The following is a 14,832-nucleotide window of genomic DNA, read 5'->3' on the forward strand; positions in this document are numbered from 1 at the left end:
CCCGCGGAGGACAGAGGAGGCTGTCAGATCCCCTGGAACTGGAGTTACTGACAGTTGTTAGTTGCCATGTGGGTGCTGGGATTCGACTCGGGTCTTCTGCAAGAACAGCCAGTGTTCTTAACTGCTGAGCCACCTCTCTAGTCCCAAGACTCTACATTTTTTTCCCTCCCTGTTAAAAACTTACCCCCTTTACTTAATAGCAGGGGACAAATGCTTGGGTCAGATCCGCAAAAGATCTGGCACATATTTAAATTTCTTGGCCTAACTGAACATTTCTGCCAAAAACTTTTGAATCATTTACTTTCTTCTCACTCTCTGAATCTTACGTTACACAAATGGTTTTAAATACTCTGTGTGTGCACTGGTGCCATGAAAAATGAAATTTATAGCCAGAGAGATGGCAGCTCATAACCTTCTGTAACTCCACCTCCAGAGGGATCTAAACATTCTCCCTCTTCTGGCCTCCACAAGTACCCACACACATGGCACATACATGCATCAATAAAAATAAATCTATTTTTTAAAAATATTTTTATTTTTTAACTTGATGTGTGTATTACCTGCATGTGTGTTAAGTCATACAATGCCCTTGGAGGTCGTAAGAGGGTGTCCCCTGGAACTGGAGATACGGATGGTCATTAGCCACCATGTGGGTGCTAGGAATGGAACCCAGGTCCTCTGTAAGAGCAGTCAGTGCTCTTAATCACTGAGTCAACTCTCCAGTCCCAAAATAAATCTTTTTTAAAAAATATGAAATTTGGGGCCAAAGAGATGGCTCAGTGGTTAAGAACATTTACTGCTCTTGCAGAAGACCTGGGTTCGGTTCTCAGCATCCACATGGCTAATCTTCCTTAACTCCAGTTTCAGGGGATCTGACACCCTCTTCTGGCCTCCCCAGTCATTGCACAACATGGGTGCACTTACATACATGCAGGTGAAACATTCATACACATAAAATAAAAATAAATAAATCAAAAACAATCTTTAGATACAAAATTTGAAGACCAGGCATGGTGGTATATGGGGAAGACAGAGGCAGGTGGATCTGTGAAATCAAAGCCAGCCCTGTCTACATATCCAGTTCCAGGCCAGCTGGGGCTACAGGGAGATCCTGTCTCAAAAAAAGAAAAAAAGAAAGAAATTTAAAGTATTTGTTCCCTGACTGTGGTCCCCTCCCCCTAAACAAGTAGAAACTATGTCTAAGTTCACATCTCCCTAATAATGTTCTGATTTAAGGGGTGGGGGGAGGGAGACATGAAGTTGGGAAGAAGGATAGGGGATCCAGGAGGAGATGAAGGGGGGGAGGGGAAAAGGTGAATATATCAAAATACAGTGTATACAGGTATGAAATTCTCAAGGAATAAGCAGTGTTACATTAACAAGAGAAATAGAAAATCTTTAGTATTTTGTTATTACATCATATACTGAAATATATATGTGCATTTATCAAATTATTTAGCAAGTATTTTTTAAAATTTATTTTTATGTATATGAGTGTATTGCCTGCATGTATGTGAGTGCACCCGTGTTGTGCAATGCCCAGAGGTCAGAAGAGGGCTTCAGATTCCTCTGGAACTGGAGTTAAGGATGGTTCCTAGCAGCCATGTGGGTGCTGGGAATCAAACCCAGGTCCTCTGCAAAAGCAGTCAGTGCTCTTAACTGCTAAGCCATCTCTCCAGTCCCTTAGCAAGTATTTTTAAAGCATTTACTATGTGCAAATTTTTTTCTAAGCTTGGGAATATGGAGGCATCTGGAATGAGCCCTGCCTCTCTCCATGAGAACTTGCACCAGGGCGCCTTCCTGACACCTCACATACTAGCAAGCTTTCAATGTTCTCTGTCACAGAGCCTTTTGATAGTTCAGTGCTACTGATGGGCCCATTCTCTGATTTTTTTTTTTTTTTCGGTCTTTTTGAGACAGCATATTGCTATAGCCCCAGCTGGCCTGGAACTTGCTACATAGACCAGGCTGGCCTTGATCACACAAAGATCTGCCTGCCTCTGTCTCCTGAGTGCTGGGACTAAGGACATGTACCACCACTTCCATATTCTCTGAATATTTTAAATGCATAAAGTGAAATACGTAAGACTATAAAGGAAATCGATATTTAAAATATATCATTGTAATATAAATGATACATACCTCTCCTAATTCATTTTATCAACATGAGGTTGAAACAAGGCTGAGATCAGTGACAGTTCAGGTAATACTAACACTGTGTGATTTGTTGCCAATGTTAATAGTTGAAGAAAAGGCTAAATACTGGTAGAGCATCATGAGTGAGGATGGAATTCTTTTCCCATCCAAGCTGAAGGATTCCCACTTCAGGAAGAATTCCTGGTCTAAGTTAAAGAACAGTTTCAAAGGATGTGATTCTTAAATCAGGATACACAGTTTTTTTCTGATTATTAATTTTGACTTTGATGGGTCACCCATAAGAACATCATACTCTCTGGGAAGAGAAAAAGTGATCTTTGGAGGAAAGAAATCATCTTAGTAAAGGGATAATCTGCTATTGTGTATTCATTTATTTACTTATATCCTGCCTTGTTCTAGGATGGATTTAAGGCAGCTCATTCCTGCCTAAGCTCCTAGAACTTAGTTAATTAAATCTTTCCAAATGTAAATTAAAAATGCAATAACAAATTTTGACAAATGGGATCAAATTATTATCATATTTTGAATTAATTATGTGATTGGAAATGTCTACATCATATTTATCTAATCTGCAATTAAATCATTTATATGTGCAATTAAATCATTTATATCTACAATCCATAAATTTGCCTCATCAATAATGGAAAATGTGGCCAATGGCCAAGTGTGTTGCAAGAACAAAATGGCCTGTGTCAGGAGGAAGGGTCACCAATGATGTTCTAATTGAAATGCTGACAAATTAAACAAGGGCATAACTCACCCTTTCAGCTAGCTAGTGACACAGAGATTTGCAAGCTGAACTGGCACTATTTTGTTTACTCTTTTCTACATATTCTGTAACACAGGCTGGCCTCTTGGCAACATCACTGTTAATCACTAAAGTGAGGGCTTTCTACATAGTTTCTGAGATCTGTTGAGGGGAGTGCCTACCTGGTTTTGCAAACCTTAATTAGCAAAGACACCATAAATTTCCAGGTGCAATTTCACACTCTTTCAGAAAATATTTACTAAGCACCTAGCGTGTGTAAAGTATCTGCTAAGGCATGCAAAGCAGGAGCACAATTTGTTTACAAACTAGTCTACAAGACTCCAGTTTCTTTATAATTCTTTATAAATCAATATAAACTCCACTCTGACCCTGAACTCTCTTCCTAGGAAAGCAGCAACTGGGCCCACCTTCCATCTTTCTTTTTTTAAAAAAATATATTTTATTTATTACTTTTGTTTTATGTGTCCGAGTGTATTACCTGCATGTGTGTTAGTGCACCCATGTGATGCGATGCCCATGGGGGTCAGAAGAGAGCTTTGAATTCATCTGAAACTGGAGTTATGGACGGTCGTTAACCACCATGTGGTTGCTGGGAATCGAACCTGGGTCTTCTGCAAGAGCAGCCAGTGCTCTTAACCACTGGGTGCTCAGCCATCTCTCCAGGCACCCCATTCCTCTTTCATTAGAGAAACACACCTAAACTAGCAGAAACTCTAAACCATTGGACCACCACCCAGCTACAAGTCTATGTGCTCTTTGAATTCGGGCAGCATTCTCTTTCCGTGGTTTTTCAGAATCCAGAAATCTTTGCAGAGAATGGAAGCCCTAATATGATACTTACATGTGATCTGCTGAGGAACACACTGCTGTTTCCTCAGACAGTCTACTACTTTCCCAATGTGATGGCAGCAAGCGGCACTGTGGAGACATTGCAAGCTGTCTATACCATTACTGCAACCTATAGACCTCACTTCTTCCTATTGTGGGGGAAGTCTCCTCCTTTTCTCTGAAACTGAAGAGATACTTCCATTTCTCCTCTTGCTCTCCAAGGCCTTGTTATGATGACTTTAGACCTGTACCAAAGAACAGAAATGCTACTGACTTCAAATAGCTGATTTTCTCTGCTCACGGCAGTAACTTCTGTTTCCAGAAAAAAGAACTCAAAACATGCTTGGAACAGGAATGGATAATAAATATAGCCAGAAGAAACACAAATCAATATCGCAATGTGCCTGCCCTTACAGAAATGATTATAACCACCATGGAGCTGCAAATTAGGCCCTAAAATCCAGACATTTTGTACGGTGCCCTCATGCTTATGAAATTACCACATAAGTAGGAGTTGCTGAATAGTCTCTTTTTTATTATTTTGTGTGTAGGAGAGGGTGTGCTCACCTTGTGGAGGCCAGAGATCAATGTCAGGTGTTTCTCACAATCACTCTCCACCTTTTTTTTTCAGACAGGGTCTCTCAGTGAACCAGGAGCTCACTAATTCATCCAGACTAGCTGGCCAGTGATGCCCCCAGATCCACCTGTCACTCCTCCTCCACAATGCTGGGGTGGCACCATGACCAGATTTTTTACAGGGGTGCTGGAGATCCAAACTAAGATCCTCATGCTTGTATAGCAATCACTTTGCCCACTAAGCCATCTTCCGAGCCCCCTAAATACTTCTTTAAGGTCAAATTTTATCACTATAGTAAATAATATTTAATATTACAGCCTGTGTAAATTGGAGTGTTTAGGTCATTTTATATATCAAATTGCATTATGAACCAATTGTTAAATACATTATAAACTATTTGTTTTTCCATTTTTAAAGTTAGGGACACATAATAAGTATCACCACATTAGAATAGCAGCAAAAGCAAACGAATTGAATGTTTTGGCTGAAGCAACTTTCCTGGGAATAAATCTTCATTATTTATTGATCAATATGAAGTATTGATGAGCGTTTGTGAATTTTAGCTATTTACTTATGGAGAAATTAGACTGAGGAGTGCCCACTAAGTGCTTATGGTGCACTAGCTCAGCCACAAGTGATTTACGCAACAATTTTATTACATCCTTGCTGCAATTCCCACGCCTAAGACACAGAAACTGGAACTGAGGTAAGACAGACAACCTGAGGACTACTAGTATCACGTGGGTTGTAGGTCGTCAACCAAAGAGGGCCTGGTGGAAGCAGTTTTCTTGGAGGAAGTCTTGGGAACAAGAAAGGGCTAGAAGGGTCATCCTACAGTTATAGCTACAGCAGGCATTCTGGTTCTAAATACTAGACGTTTAGGCTGGAGATGGTTGATAGAGATTACAGAGCTAACAACCAGGGCTGCCTGAGTTATTCACTAATATCACAGCAGTTCGTAGGCAAAATTTAATCCCCAGGGAATCTATGGAATAGAGGCACATAATCATGAGGCATCCAGTCAGAGATCAGTGGATCTAGTCCCTCTTCTCACAGCCTCGGCTCTGTATTACAGAGGGCTGATAATCCTCTCCACTGCATCAGGTTGGGGACACAAAAAAGGAGAAACTGGCCTGTGAGAGGGATCTCAAGAGAAGTCATCTGAGGACTCTCTGTTCCTTGGAAAGGGTTAACCTAGTCTTACCTGGTCTTGAATTCTGGACCATGTTGAAAGGCTTATGCAATAAGCCGCTAAAAGTGGTTTCATTTTTCCTTGTTTCTATAGTACCGTGTGGTGGTCAGCAGTAGCACAAGGAATATGCATGGAAAAGTTTTGATTATTTTATTTATTTACACTTGGCAGCCAGTCAGGTAGAAGGTAAAGCCAACCCTTGCTGGTGCAGCAGCACTGAGAGTTTCTTTGAACAGCATCTGCTTTTATTCCCTGAAGTAATGCGTTTCACAGCTCTTAGCAGGTATGTGAACAATCATATAAAACTAAGTGATTTGAACAGTTATTCAAACTTCCTTTTTTAAGCAGAAAGTACATCTTCTCTGATATGTTTCAAAAATGTTGCCACAAATGCAGGAGGCCACCAGTGGCCAATCCACAGCCCAGAGAAGGAAGACAGACAGGCCACAGTGTCCAACAAGACCAGCCCAGTGAGAAACAACGATCTGCCAACACTTCCAGGAAAGCAAAGGTGAAGCTGGAACTGCAGCTAAGGAGATGAAGCCATTGCTCGTCCCTTCATTCGGGTCTTGATTTGTGCCCAGTCCTGCAGCTCGTTCCCATCAGCCATCCTTATTTGGGGTTCGACATCGCAAACTTACTTTCTCACTGGCTCGCTAACGACATCCAACCCCAGGAGCATTCTCATTTTAAAACAGGAATTGGAATGCCAAAATTAGAAATTTATAGTCGTTACAATATTTTAAACTTTAATGTTTCCTGAGAGACTGGAGCACAGTTAAATGACCAGTTTGACTAGCTTGTTGGGAAGCATCTGCTCTGTTGCCACACAGGGACAGGGGCAGGTCAGAATTTCGAAGGGGGGATTACCTCTTCATGGGGAAACAAAGCCACAAAAGCAATAGCTTGAAACTACTGGAAGAACTTACAACCAGCTCATGACTGGGTCACTATGGCCAATGTAAAGTCAAACACAAATACATTGTCAGTTTCAAGTATTAGATGATGTAAACAAGAGACAAAGAACTGAGTAAACTAGAGAAACTGACCAGAGGACATAAGCAATGTGGGAACAAAAAAGACAAGCTATGAGAAGTTTCTTATAATAGGTCAGAAGAAATCAAAACCTCGTATGTAGTCTTGATTTAAGAAGTATCACATAATTTGTAGTATCCCAAACCAGCCAGTATCAGGTCTGGTTCCGGTTTTAAGGACTGAACAAAGATAAGTTCTCCCCATCAAGATCTCTTTCATATTATAAAGTATGATAATAGGAAAGGTTGTGATACATGGGCCCAAGGTTTCCAGGTATGGAGCAGTACAAGCATGCTCTAAGGAGATGCATGCCTGGAATCTAGGACAGAGTCGAGAGTATTAAGTATGGAAGAAAGAAGACTATATATGGGGGGATTATTTCTATAGTTGATTACTAGAGAAGTTTCTCTGACTATGTAGAGTACTGGAAACCACGAGGATAGTGTTGTATCCCAAGCGTGAAGCTGGCTCTTGGTGTTGCTTTGCTGCAACTGCTTTTCACCATTGATGATCGTTCTCTTCCTTTGGGAGAGTCAGAAGGAAAAACTGCAGTCTGAGTGGCTTTCCACATATTAAAAAAAGAAAGGAAGAAAGGTGGGGAGATGGAGACTTATTTTAATATGTTAATCTAAGTATGTTTATTTGAGGACTTCTGGCTATTTCTCTCCCTGGTACTGTCGACACAAGTGGAAGATACCTGATCCACAGGTATAGAACCTGGGAAGGAGATCAACAGAACTCCTCATCGCTAGAGAATGAATACCAGGCCCACATATTAAAAACTGCTTGTTCCAGGAGATTCCCGCTCTTAGAAGTGATGATAGAAATCTAACCAAAGTAGTCTGCTAATCAAAATTAGCTTCAAGACCTTCTCTTATCCATGTCTATCAGTTCAAAGCCACACATTTCCCAATCTTAATCCATTCCCACCTTTGCAAGACCCACTTAGAAATCACTCAATTCAAATCCTATACATACCCCCACTTTTAGCTTTGCTTGAATTAGGAAAAAAAAGTCAGAGTTGGGTTGTGGCAAGCTTTGTGGTATTGGGTACTCTGGCTTAGGTTAGCATGACAGGGTGGGAGTTAAAATTCAGACAGATACAACTTGCTGGGATACACGGAGTTTCAAATAGGTCTGCCCATTGCTCTAGTGATCAGTGGTTTCTTACAAAGACTTTCAGAGTTTTCAAAATATAAACATGCTCTGACAATGGAGCTCTGGCTGCACCATGCCCCAGGTACCCCTTGACAGGGAACTCTGTGAGCTTCCTGCCAATTAACTGGGACTTGGGTTCCCATTCATGGGCCAGAGTCTCTATGGAGTGTCAAGTCAATCTCTAACAAGGCGATTTCTCGAGCCTAAATCTTTATTTATATTTGCCAAGACACTCTCACTGGTTTCTCAGTATCAACTTTCAGTTCCTTGTTTCATGGGGCACTAGGCATCTTAGACAGGACATCTTTATGGAATTGCTTTCATCTTCAGAAGTTAAAAAAGAAAAGTTAACTTCTCAAGTTAAAAAAAAAAAAATAGTTCGGGTAGAGAAGGAAGAAGGTGCTTCTTCAGAGCAAAATTGGGAAGCCATGTGGAGGCCAGTGGGAGGGGAGGCGTCAGGCAGTTGGGCAGGTGGCCCAGCCAGCAGGTAAGCTGCACACCTTGCCTAGATAATTGATAGGAATTACACCTGCTGTTTCCATAGTTTCGGGAGCTGTCATTCTTGAAGAGATGGGAGCCAGCATTCATATCGGGACAATTTAGTGAAAAACTTGAAACTAAAACTTTACCAAGAGATAACCATACTTTGCTACTTACCTTCTGGCATTCTGCCTCGGGAGAGCCAAGGGTGTAATAAAGGCACAACCCTAATAACATATGTGCTATGTTATTGATGAGAGAATGAGTTCCATGCTATTTTCAAAGAAATGCATAGAAACTCAGAGACTTTTACTAAAAATGAAAAGGTGTCCAATAAGCCAATAACATTGACATGCTTGGGGGCAAAAGTTACTTCTGTTAAACATCGACACAGCCCAGAGAAGTTATTCATACATTCCTGTTGAATAATACAGCTTGGTTTTGCAACATGGCCTCCTTTTTGGTAAATTGATGAAACTTTAAGGGGAAACAATTACCATAAAATAAAATTCCTTGTGACTCAGTGGAAATGTATGTCAGGCATTGGTTACTAGGAAGGTCCTCAATCAAGCTGTTAAGGTATCATAGACAACAACAAAAATTTTCCAATTAAGGAGGATTAAAAACCTCAGCACATAAGCTGGGAATGTCTCATATGACATGGGGGTGTGGAAAGGGTTTATGGAACTGTCAGTTAATCAGACGGACTGCACTTGTCATTCAATTTTAGGTGAGAGTTCTGTGACAGACTGAGGTTGCAGGCAGGATTGTGAATGGTAGATAAGCAGCCAGGCAGGAGGAGATACCACCAGGCCAGAGGCCACTGATTACACTGATTCTCTTGTGCTTGGCTCAGGATGGCAAGTGGAAGCCAGGAGCTGTGGTTTGGGCTGAGGATGATAAATATTTGGATGATAAACTGGATATAAGCAATTCCCCAAATATGACTACAGTCACCCTTCTAAGGTTCTAACCTTGTGGGGTAATGGTGTAGGCTTGACTGGAAAGAGTCATTACTTTTTAGAATTAAAAAAAAAAAAAAACTAGAAAAGAGGAATAAAAAAAAGACAAGGGAAAAAAGAAAAGAAATAATTGATTCAAATAGTAAAAGAAAATAAAACATTCAAAATTTTAGGTGTTTGGAAGCTAGAAGAAGTTGTGAAGATCAGCCAAGAGTTCCTCCTCCAGTGGGTACAGACCAGGGAAGCAGCACCAAGCTGATCCGCCCAAGGTCATCTTGCCTGTGACCTGCAGGTCCAAGAGCTGAGCCAGGGGCTATGCAGAAAAGGACATTGTGTGAAGGACCGCAACTATGCTATTTGGAGCGTCAACTTTTTAGAATAATTTTTCTTGCTTTTAGCCAAGAGCTGAGCCAGGGGCTATGCAGAAAAGGACATTGTGTGAAGGACCACAACTATGCTATTTGGAGCGTCAACTTTTTAGAATAATTTTTCTTGCTTTTATAAAGTGCAAAGTGCAGACTGAGAGATGGGTTTGGTGATAGAGTACTTGTCTAGTATGTATGAGGCCCTGGACTTGATCCCTAGGACTACAAACAAACAAGAAAATGTGCGCTTTTCTTATATAGTAGCTCTGGTGTGCCTCACAATGGCCTGTCTTCTATGCTGAACTCCTAGAGATGAGAGATCTGTGTACTTAGCCTGCTTTTGCATAGCCTACTAGACCTTACCCCATGTCGATCCATGCTAAGTCCATGTTCTGACCACTCAAGACACCCAGGGAAGAAGCTCAAATGAGCATGTCACAGACCCTTGGGAAGGTTTTGGTTGGTGTTTTGACTTTAAGGTATTTCTGTTGATGAGTTATGAAGAGGTATTAATCTCTCCTGAGCACACAGGACATGATGCCCAGTACCAGAGCTCTACTTTACAAATCATTTTACCATTAGCCTGAGCAGCAATAACACATCAACAACCAGAGCGAGTGCATTTGCTTTATTTTAAGGTAGAATATTTATTTTGGATAATGGATTATTAAATAGATATGTATCATTTATCTCCGCGAGTCGTTTTATTGAGAATGATTTATAGCACATCAACAGGCATTGCAAATGCATTTGCTCTCTTTTGAGGGCAGCTCATTTTATTATGAATGGCTTACTGAGCAGGGAGAAGCCAGCCACAGCAGACCAGCTTTCTTCAGGCTGTGGTATTTTACAAGAGCTGCCTTATAAATATTTTGTAAATTACTCATAAATCTCTTCTTGGCAAAATATTCTGAAGCTCAATTAATGTTCCAATTCTGTGTGGCCATTCTTTGTAAAGGGTACCTATGAAAGGGACTCTTAAAAGGTGGCTTCCTTTACATTAAATGTGTACAAAGAGACCCTGGGCTTGCCTCTGAAATGTCAATATAAATTAGGCTTTTGGCCTATTAGGATTTAGGTGACATGAGGGAGGTTTCACAGCTGGGAATGTGAAGAAAAGAGCATCTCTAGTTAATCTCTAACTTTTCAGAGAGTATTGCCTGGAAAAGTCATATCGTTTATATTTGAATAGATGAGAACTTGTGTGTGTGAAAAACACAGAGATAGGCATGGAATACCACCTTGATAATCGCTTGGTTTGGTTCTTTAAAACAGACTAGTGTATCATTCATACTCTAATATCTATTGAGATGAAAAATACAGATTCTTGGCCGTAGTATAATACTATCTGGTTTTTAATTTCAGGGAGGGAAAACATGGCCAAGTTCTGAAGGTCTGCATCAAGGATACCGACATAATTTTCAAAGTCACCCATAATGCTCTGGCACCTCCCCTCCCCATAAAACCCCAGTGGTTGACACCAGCAGTCCTCTCCCTAATCTATCCCATGCATAAAAATGTTGCACCAAGTCTTCCCCAGATTTGCAGAGGTGGGTTTTGCAAATGAAGTGGGGGTGATGTATTTTACTGCTGATACTGTTTCACCTGCATTTAGTTCCACTGACATGGCAAACCCTGTGGCCAATTGTCCTTATTATAGCCGCTGTGTATTTCTCCCCAATACACTTGCACAGGGGGAAGATGTGAGCATGGAGCGTACTTAACTGCCAAGCTGAATGGCTCTGTAATGTAGCTTCAGTGTGGCATAAATTAAGCTGTCATTTTTTTGGCAGCAAGTGCAGAGAGGCGATTTTCCTGTACTGTAACATTTGAAACAACAATTTTCTGGCTCCAGTACTGACTGACAGTTCTGTGTGATACATTCTCAACGTGTGTGCTTCAGGCTGCAGCTGGAACGAGCCTTCAGAGCAAGGTATTGTCTCTATTAGCAAATCCTGGCTGCAGTTACCCTAACGTACAGGTTTCCTGACTCCTGCTGCTGCCACTCAGCCCAAGGAGGCTGCCACCAAGTTAGCCAAATGGCCCTGGGAGACCTGTCAACCTCAGCAAGGGTTTAAAGCGTGCTTCTCATATGCAAAATGGAGCTTGATCCTGAAAGATCAGATTGTGTGTTCTGGGTGCTGGCTCTAACAGTGCCAAGCCTTTCGCAAAGTGGGAGTTTTTTACCAAGGCAGGCTGAGGGTTTGTGGCAGGGAGACACTGGTGAGTCCTCTCAGGGGCTTCTGGGGATAGGTTGACTGGGACAGCTCCCACCACTCACAAGCTAGCTCTAGGGGAAAACAGAATGTTGATAAAAATAATGAGAGGGTCAACAGGAGGGTCTCTGGAGGGAGCCCAGCAAACTGCTCTTTCTTTAAATGTCCTCTATCCCTCCCCTTCCACTCTCCTACCCCCATGGGTGACTACAAAGCAATATGGGCACAACTCACCAACTGTCTTGAATACACAGAAAGGGCAGAAAAGGTTACCTTGAAAGCAGTCAAAATAATAAAATAGTAATCACATCAGTCACAATGCAGCAGGAGAAATAAGTTATGTTAACCCTGAACTTACATCCAGAGTTGGTACGGGCATCCTAGCAGGAGGATGCTGCTTGAGCCAAGGCTTTAACCAATTCATGGTTAGAAAAGACTGTATTAACCCTGCTCTAAAGAAGGCTGAAATCATATTTCCAGGGTTCTTCGAGGAAAAGTAGATGACTTCTCTGGCTTGGCAGAGTGAAGCTATTTAGCAAGCAGCTTCTCCCATGCCAGCAGGTCTGCTCTGGCGTAGAACTGAAGTTTTCCCTGTGTTAGTATCCCCTCATTCTGTTTGGTGCTCTTGTGGGGGAAAATACACATGTGATAAGCATTCCTCATCAAATTACATGAAGAAGCTCTCAAGTTCAAATATCTTGACGTCTACGTTTCGTGTTATTTTTGAGAAGCCTTCATTTACTTGTCCACACAGTTCATATATGTGTAGCTTATTGATAGATCAGTGAAAATGCATTGCTTATTACTACAGACACAAAGTTCAACTGCCGATTAACATTCAAGTCCTCTGCTTATGAGGAGAGGTACAGGCTCCTCACCAGCCTTTCCAGGGTCACATTATGTGGTAACTCTTCATCCAGACACATTTTCTCTTTTCTTCATAGTTGGTTCAAGTGGCTTTATCCATAAGAAAGGACAGCCTCATTCCCTTTCTCCCTGATAACTCCCAGCTCAGACAGGCAGCTTCTCTAACCAAGTCCTGAGGCAGAGCATCTCTGTGCCCTGGTTAGGCATTTCTGTACCCTCAGGAGGATCTTGTGCATCTATCTCTTTCAAATTTTGTCTTCTGTTTCTAAAATCACATTTTAGGTTTTTCCAGATAGGAACTGCCTTTTTCTCTGTCCTGCCACAATACCTGGTAGTTAATGGCTATTTAACACATCCTTAACTAAATGGATGAATAAATTTATGGTTATCACCTTTGGGGTACATCCACAAGTCATAAATATCCAATAGCGAGAGTGGAGGGGGTGCTGGTAATGACTTATTTTACTTTGGATGGTGTGTGAAGAATTACAATATAGGTCATTCACATTATATTTCTTTTATGATCTCCTATCAAAATCAACATGTTGCTGTTACTTCATGTTCCTACATGGTAGCCCATGCTCAGCCCATGGTCCATGGGCTCCTACGTGTTTTCATCCTGGGCATAATACTCTACTATTCTCGGCAGGTTTTTCCTGCAATTTGTGAGCTATGCTCATCCATATTGAATTTTCATTTGGCTTACTCTAAGCCTCATTATGAGCTTGTCAAAACCAGTTTAAATTCTCAGACTAGATTGGAAATTCTATGCTCTGCATGTCTGTGAGAGAATAAGACAAGGATAGCACAGGTGAGGGAGAACAGAAAACAAATGAGCCAATCGCTCTTCAGGCTCCACTGTCAGCCCTGAGCCACATCAGTTCTGAGGACTGGCTGGGGAAGGGAAAGGACAGACAGAGACCTGGCTCTGGTCCAGAGCTCAGCATTTAATAGCTATATGACATTGAGTAACTCACATAACCATTTCTAAGCCCAGTAATGCTTATTCTACATTCAGATTTAATTTTTTTATTGTTTGAGAATTTCATACATGAATATTATATTTGCAACATTTCAATTCCTGCTGTCCACCTCTTCCCATGTCTCTCCCCATCCCTCTCAATTTCTTGTCCTCTTCTTTATTACTGCTACATATGCATACATATACATACATTATATATATAAATATATGTATATAAAAACACACTAAGTACATTTAGTGATGTTCACAAGTGTTTAGGGATGACCTTAGCTATCCTATCAAGGAGACTTACCCTGGAGAAAATGAATTCTCTCTCCCTTAGCATACATTGACTTTCTGTGGCTCTTCTTCTAGAGGTGGGATGCTGCGTCATGTTAATTCTATGATGATCCATATTTCAAAAGACCAAAAAGTTGGGAAAGATGAAATGAGAGAAATTTGGTTGCTCCTGATTTTCCAACAGCCATACTGATTTACAACTAATGGGAAATCAGTCTCTGTCAGTTCTCCACATTTTTCTCTATCTCTTTCTTTTCATGATAATCTCCATTATTAATTATATATGTACTCTGGAAAAAAATCATTAAACCAATTCCTATGGTAAACCATTAACCAACTAAACAAGAGAGGAAAAACCCACTACATCTTGTTTAAGAAGGCTATGAACTCCCTGAAAGAAAATAAATGCATGGGCTGGAGAGATGGCTCAGCCATTAAGAGTACTGGTTGCTCTTGCAGAAGACCTAGGTTCAAATCTCAGCACCCACATGGTGGCCAACAGCTGTCTGTAACTCCAGTTCTAGGGGCTCTGACACCCTCTTCTGGCCTCTGCAGGCATTGCATGACACCGGTGGATTTACATACATGTAGGCATAACACTCATACACATTAAATAAAAGTTAGAAAACAAATGGAACAAGTTCCTGCCAGGTACATGTCAAGTGGGTATGCCCATTACTAGCTAGGATAGGTGTGGGGATATGAGGCCATGTCAGGCAAAAAGTTATTTCAATCCAGAACTTGAACTTTTGGTAGAATTCTAATCACTGGAAAAGAAGAAAAAATCTCTTCCTGCAACAAGGAGATGGCACATGAGTTCAAAGGTAAAGTCTGTGCGTTCATGTTCATAGCAGCATTGTTTCACAATAGCCAACATGCAGAAACAAGCCAGGTGTTCATGCCTTCTATGCTATATACATATAATGGAAGAACCCTGAAAAGGAAGGACATTCTGTCATATGGCA

General features: G+C 41.1%; 1 non-coding gene across 1 annotated transcript; it reads left to right on the forward strand.

Annotated features, from left to right (window-relative positions):
• Positions 1-6,911: 6,911 nt before the first annotated feature.
• Positions 6,912-7,120, forward strand: LOC115071783. Its single transcript, XR_003850861.1, has one exon. It is a non-coding gene; the product is annotated as a small nucleolar RNA U3 (small nucleolar RNA).
• The last annotated feature ends 7,712 nt before the right edge of the window (positions 7,121-14,832 follow it).

This window comes from Nannospalax galili, unplaced genomic scaffold, assembly GCF_000622305.1.
Source record: "Nannospalax galili isolate Female #2095 unplaced genomic scaffold, S.galili_v1.0 scaffold158, whole genome shotgun sequence".
Lineage (NCBI taxonomy): Eukaryota > Metazoa > Chordata > Mammalia > Rodentia > Spalacidae > Nannospalax > Nannospalax galili.